Source organism: Petromyzon marinus, chromosome 33 (genome assembly GCF_048934315.1).
Source record: "Petromyzon marinus isolate PM22_M1 ecotype Great Lakes invasive population chromosome 33, UKy_Petmar_22M1.pri1.0, whole genome shotgun sequence".
NCBI classification, from domain to species: Eukaryota; Metazoa; Chordata; class Hyperoartia; order Petromyzontiformes; family Petromyzontidae; genus Petromyzon; species Petromyzon marinus.
The window spans coordinates 10199291-10206740 of record NC_133699.1 but is presented as its reverse complement, the minus strand read 5'-3'; positions in this window follow the sequence as shown (position 1 = coordinate 10206740).

Below are 7450 nucleotides of genomic sequence, written 5' to 3'. Positions count from 1 at the left end.
AGATGAGAGAGATGTAATTAAATAAGGGAGATGTAGGCAACTCTGGTCTCTAAGACATGATGAAAACAACAGCAGACAATATCGAGATTAGAGATTAATCGGCTTTTATTGTTATATTGAATTATGTTTATTTGGATATTAATTCAATTTGAGCTGATATTTCGTGTATACATTATTTGTCCTAGTTTGCTCACGTTTAGCATCACCACTGCTCATATACCCCCCCACCCCCAAAACACGCTGGGCCGAGACCTCTCATGAATAATTGAGCGTGGACATGATTTATTTATACAAAACATTATTTATGCAAAGCATTATTTATGCAAAACAGCAGCAGGGATTGGTTTCCTGGGTAAGGGACGGGGGTATCGAGAGATGGAGGTGCTCCGTTCATCGTTACATCTCCAGCTCGCCGACTGCGGCGCTCTCTGAATAAAAATGCACACCCCAGGTCAGCACGTGGCGCCGTATCCCCCCAAAATCAACACCACGCGGGTTCACGTTACCACGCCGCGCGTGGCCTGCAGTGCAGCAACATGAATAATGCCTTCTGCTTTCACCAGCCTCGTAACTTGTCAGCGTGGTGAAGTATGGTCAAACAGCTATTCCATACGGCGTCGGGAGGCCTCTCGTCCAGGCATAAATTGACAAAAGGCAAGATATGTAGATGTGTTGTATGCATGCACAATTGCTGCATGCAATTGGGTCCTAAAATTGCGTCCTAAAACCTTGACTTGTATTCAATGAAGTTCTGCATTAGGTAATGTATGATACACAATCAGCCACAGACTATACATTCCTCTTTCAAGTACCAGTGTACCACCTGATGTGGCTGAACTTTAGTGGCACCAGATACTTTAGCATAATATCAATAGTAATGATAATGGGTTGACAATATAATGAATTTGGCAACCGGATATATATCCCTGGCCACACCACTCCTCGTGCGCCGTTCCAGCCTTCATAACGCAAAACAGAACTTTCCCCAATAGCCTGTGTAGGCTGTATGGGGGGGGGGGGAGTCTTTGCCTTTGCATGAGGCAAACCAATTCTTAACTGGGACAAAATCTCGATTTCCACAAAAGCTTCGAGACACGAGGGGGACAGTCTTTCTTAAAACCATGGTGACTGTCCGGGCCAGACCGGGACATTTTGGAGGCTTTGCGTGAGAGGGCCCGTGAACGGCTGTGCCGGCGCGAACCCAGAAAGCGCATGGGCTGAAGAAAAGAGCTGACCTTGGCTTCCCTGGGCTGCAAGATAATCATATCCACAGCTGTTGGGGGGAGCTCTTTGGGGGGCTGGGAGAAAGAGTGTCAGCTCCTTCAAGGAGCCTGTGAAATGAGCGTTAACTGGGCAGTAATCTCGCCACCGCTTCTCCCGCCCCGCATGTGAATGCTAAATATGTCTGCTGAAAGAGCAACGCTCTGTAAACAGATGTGGAACATACATTATCATCGTAATCCTCATGAGCCACGATGAAGCCACTACTGGATGAAGGCCTCCCTACACTGGTCGCGATATGTGATGGTGTGTTATTCCATACAGCACCTGCGCATGAGGTCGATCTGTACAGGTGGACATCCTCTTGGGCGTGTCCACTCCTTTGGCTGCCATTCCGTTGTTAGTCTCGACCACACACCATGAATCCTTTATAGAGTCGTGTTCTAAAGTTATTTTCTTAAGAGTCATAAGATATATTTGACATATGTATGTTCCCTAATCAATTACTTCCTCTTTCTGTTTACAGTCTACAGTAATTATAAACATACAGCTCTCCATTATTTGCGCATGTTCACATTTATAAACATTTAGATTACAGTTAAATACCCCCCCCCCCCCCGCATGATTTACACGGCGTGGGGAGGCCTTCATCCAGCAGTGACATTACCAAGGGCTGTAAATTAACCAAAGCTAGACTAAAATAAGCATATTGACCGAGTACAATGCTCACGAAGGAAGTGGCCCGAAGTCAAAATGTTAAACTCCCCTGAGAAATAGCTCGGAGATTCAGTAAATCTGTTTGAATAGCTAACAGAGGCGATTAGCACATTGCAATTAATCTCCACGAGAAACCCACGGACAAGTTTGTTTATATTCTTTCAAAAGAGCAGAACCCACAGAATATCTTGCGGAGGCAATCCCAAGCCCCCTCCACGGTGGCCCCCCAAAGACAAAGATCCCCCGTATACCATTTTACAGACTGTTGGGGCAATTGGTGTTCGCGAGCACCTATGAAGGCCGGCACGGCACACGAGGGGGTGGGTGGCCAGCACCACGCACCCGCACACACACGCACATGCTGTAACCATTTATGGCACGGTGCGATATAAGGCCCTGTCGAGAAAGACGGCGCGTTTCGGGAACGTACTTGTCCCCCAGTAAATCTACTTCAGTAGGCGCTGGAGTGGCGGGGGTTGGGGCGGTTGCATTCCAGCTGCAGGCAAACTGGCTCCGCAGGGTCGAGTGCCCCTCGTGACGATCCAGGGCCCTGCCCTCTTGCCCTCTCATGCACTATCGGTGTGTGTTTGTACTGAGCCGATGAGTGCTAATAATGATAAAACTGTTATACAGCTGCCTTTGGAGGGGGTGTGGGGGGGGGGGTCCCGGTTGCATAAAATTTTAAATAGAAGAACGTTGTTATTATTATTAGATAAGATGTAATCTTGAAAATCCATAGAGGTGGAACATCTCTCGATTGCAAGTGTCCACAGCAGGGCACCCACCAATGCTTACTTTACCCGCTGCTGTGCCGCATGCTTCAAAAGCACACGGCCATTAAGGAACAAAACGGAACAAAAACTGTGAAGGGTGCTAAGACGCGTGGAGAGATGCACGCTTGGAATTATACTGAAAGACAAAAAGAGAAACACGTGGATTAGAAAAACACAGATTGTTTACATGATTCGAATTGTTAAGAAAAGTGAGCAGCGGTTCTTGGGCAGGACACCTCTCTAGAAGAGGCGATGGCCGATAGTCAAGAATAACAACGGAATGACAGCCAACGAAAGGAACGGGTTTTAGAGGACGCTCACTCAGGAGATGGAGCGATGTGATCGGTTCTCGTGCAGGTGCTAGGTGGAACGTTGCATCATGGGATCGTGGAAGGTAACGACGACTTGGGGAGGCCTTCATCCAGTCATGGATTGACCATGGCTGATGATCCGTGCGTTGGAATGGCGATATCATCCAGATATTCACAGCACGCTGTGACTGGTGTCGTGTGTTGCGTTTAAGACACCTTTTCAGCGCGCGCATTATCCCTTGTTTGCTTATTTTCACGTGGGGAGCGCGTTGTGTGAAGCCTGCTCTGCCCGTTGAGTTGTTTACATTTCTCTAAGTGCAAGTGTCTCCATGCCCAGATTAGGGTGGGGGCAATGCTCAACTCCGCTGGTGGCCCTGAGACATTGGTGGAAATTCCACATTCCTATAGCAATGGAGGGCAATCTCTCCTTAGGGCGATCACTCTGTAATGAAGAGACTTTCCAGCAAAGTGGTACTCATTTAATCGGCCCAGTGACATGATGATGATGATGATTATTAAGATGATGGACTTTTTCAACTTCCGATGGGGATTACAATTCACAATATTCCGATTGCGAGTCCAGCACCAATAACGCTGACCACAGCTTTGTTTGACCGTACTTCCCGTTGGTTAGTGTGGGTTGGTGAATGGGCGGGAGCATAACGCATCAGATATTACTCAGAACAGATGTTTGCCATGGCCAGAAATTTTCCTCAGGTCGCCAGCTTCCTAGCAGAATGCGCGAAACAATGAACCAATGCGTCACCGCAGACTTTGCGAGAGGAAAAAAACTAGGTGTAAAGTGAACATGAAAGAGTCTGTGACACCATTCGCAGGAGCAAACTTTAGACCATTCGCAATTTACATTCCACATTGACGCGTAACCTTAAACAGACTTTGAAGCATGTAACGCATGCCTTAATTTTTAAGCAAGTATAAAAAGCACATTCAGATTTCCATAATGCCGCTCAAGAGAGCTTAGGCTTAATAAAACAATAGCTCTTGACTTGGGCATGTGCCTGACATTAGCGCTCGCAAACCGCCTTTATTAACGCCACCCCTCTGTGCTTGAAATACATTTACAATTACACAGGTGAAAGGAGTCATTCATGCTGCAAGGTCAGCGCACACGACTGGTGGAGCAGTCCCATGTCCATGTGTGAGGCTTTCTGTCCATCCACTGCTGGTTGAGGGCCTCCTCCAACAAGAATGGTGCGAACACCAATTGTACGAATTATGCCATGACCTCTCCACTCTGGTCAGTGTGGGTTGGAGAAGGCAGGGAGTGTAGCACAGGAGCATAGACATTGGAGCATAGTACAGTACGATGGAATGTAAGACCCACAAGGTAGCCCAGCATCAGCTTATAATATATTTAATGCATGGTGGTTGCTCATCCAAGCACTATCCAGGAATAACTCTGCTTCGCTTCCCAGATGTGATGAGGTCGGACGCATTGTGGGTAATTCGGTCATAGGTTGAGTCACGCTAAGCAGTTCTTGTGTTGTCGGAGCCGTAGCAGAGTGTTTAGCACACTGCGCTATATGCCCGGTGCCTCGAGTTTGACTCCCAGCCACAGTTAACATCAGTGACGAGTGATATCTGAACCGTTCCCGGGCACCTTACTTCGCAAACCCCAACTGAGCAGCTTGGTGAAGTATGGTCAAACAACCCCTGCCACTGGCAGTGCTTAAGTAAGTGTATCTTCATCCACCAGTGGAGTAAAAAAATCTGTACATTATCAAGTTATTATGATTATAAGTTAGTAAATGTTGCTCATATATCCAGGGGCTAAACATTATTATTCCTATTGTTATATTCTTATTAATGTTATGTGTTTTTACATGTTAATTTGTGGGATATATTGATACAATGTTGTACTCTTGTGCACTACGTTTGCATTAAATGGATCATTTAACAGCAAATTGCTTTTGAGCTCGTCCTAAACTTCGGCAATACATCTTAGCCTCATTGCTCTTCGGAAATTCCATCGAGGTCTATCCACTGCTGGATGAAAGGCAAGCATATATTGTTCGCGTACAAAACGACACATCGATTCGTTTAGAGAAGTTGTTTTTAACCTATACTGCAGCCTTGTACCCCTTTGGTTCTCAATCCTTAAACATTTCATACTGTTGATAAATACATAGGTTTGAGGAAACAAAGCAAGTTGTACTTCACGTGCCCGTGCTTAATTTGCGTTTCGATTATTTACCTTCTAAAAAACAATCTGGCCACGTCTCGCACTCCCAGAAAGGGCATCTCGCACCCCCAGAAAGGGCATCTCGCACCCCCAGAAAGGGCATCTCGCACCCCCAGGGGGTGCGTGTACGCACCGCAGGTTAAGCACCGCTGGTGGAGAGCGACCGACGGTGGCTTAGTGAGACCGAACGCACGGGAAGAGACAATAAACAACACGAACGCGACAGTAGAAACGGAACCCAATAATGTACCGTGTCCTCGAATCAAATAACGACGCCCGAATCGTGACAGCCCACATCGAATCGCTGTGGGGGGGACGGGTGGGGTGATGAATAGTAACGCCTGTGTATTGTGTAGCACCGTAAGGCCACACACGTAGCGCACACGTGTACACAGCGTTGATATACAAGGTGCCACGGCACCTTGTATTGCTGTGGATAAATTCATCCCTGCAATATAAATGTGGAATTTCCACTAAAGGCTCAGGGCTGTCAACTCTAGATCTGGGGTGGGGACCGTCCGGCCCGCGGGCTGTATGAGGCCTTTGAAATCATTTGGTCTGGCCCTGCCAAGGCAACCGCAGGCGGGACTCGAAATTCAATAAATCTAGGAGCAAACCTGGAAAAGCAGTTGCGAGTAGCAACATCATCAACACCGGCTAACATCATCACACGCCTCGCCAAAGAGAAGCAGTTCCAGCCATCGCATTAGGGGTGAGTTAATTCAATGTTTGACCAAATAAAACAGGCACATTTTTAAGTTGATAATTTTGTATGGCCCGCGAATGATGTTATAGATATCCAAATGGCTCTTGGCAGAAAAAAAGGTTCCCCACCCCTGCTCTAGATGAACACCCCCCACGATATTCACTTAAGCAGCAGGAAATCAATGGCTCGCCTGTGATGGCTGTTACTAAGGATCCATACTCTTTGGTTTTATTCGGTAAAGTCACGTAGGTAAAAAATTAAACAGCAAAAATCACGACGTTTCGGCTGAAGGCCACTTGTGTTGTGGCCGAAACGTCCTGATTTTTGTTGTTTTATTTTTTACCTACGTGACTTTACCGAATAGAACCAAAGAGTATGGATCCTTGCATTCACGAAAGCTTCAAATCTAGAATTGTTACTAAGGCTGTCTCATGTGTCGCGAATGCCGACGGTGCGCGCGTCTCCCGATCCAGAATTGACTCCACGCGGCAGAAGTCGCAAGCTCCTCTCTGATCGATGTTTGTTTGCTCGCAAAGTCCAAACCCAAACACAGGAGGAATGTGGGACGTGATGACTGCAAAGCCCCCCCCCCCCCCCACGGCTGATAAGCCACGCAGATGCGCAATGCCGGCAAGGTTTTTACGGGTAGGGTTTCAATCCTCGTTTGGTTCTGCGTCCAAATATTCTCTCTGTGATGTTTGTCAGTGAAGATGGGGGTTTTTTTCCCCACGGTGCTACAGAATAACAATTCCAATTATTCGTCACGTAAAACCTCGCGGAGTTTCAAAGATACTTTTTTTTCAGGTTGGTGATGGTGCTGCATTTTTGGACCTGTTTGGACGATGTTTCGTTTTTTTTTTCAACAAACAAGCGTTTGGCTTTATGTGGTATGACACCGGAGAGCCTGGAGAAAACCCACAACGCCGTGTGCGAGGGGGTGGTACTCAGCGCTGCAGTCTGTATTCTCTGGGTTCAATCCAAGATTGTCCGAGACGTCTCTGTCCTCGGAAATTTCAGCCCAGGCAGCATTCACATGAAGGTGCGATACACGCTGCACTTCAACATTGTCAAGGAGATGAGGACACAGTGTTTCACCGGCAAAAAAAAAAAACACCGAGGCGCTTCACACAGCAAAAAATCTCCCAAAAGCCCAACATGCAAGCGGCCAGCAGTTTAGGAGGGAAAGGAATTCGAACTGGTTCTACGCAACAGATTCAAATGCATAAACAAGCAAATTAATTCAATGGATATCGTCATTGTAAATAATTAAACAACGAACACTGCCATTGACAGTGCACTCATAGTGGGGGGCAGAGTAAAGAGGCAGAGACATTTGTCTGAAAGCATGAATAGCGTGTTGAAGAAGAGCAGAGATATTAAAAAAAATGAAAATACCAAAACAAACCACAGGGAACTCTGTAAAAAAATTTAGAGCACAACATAAATGACTGAAAATTAGCTTCGAGAATCGACGTTACTCGACAACTAAGGCGCGCCATTACACCGCGAATAAAATAAT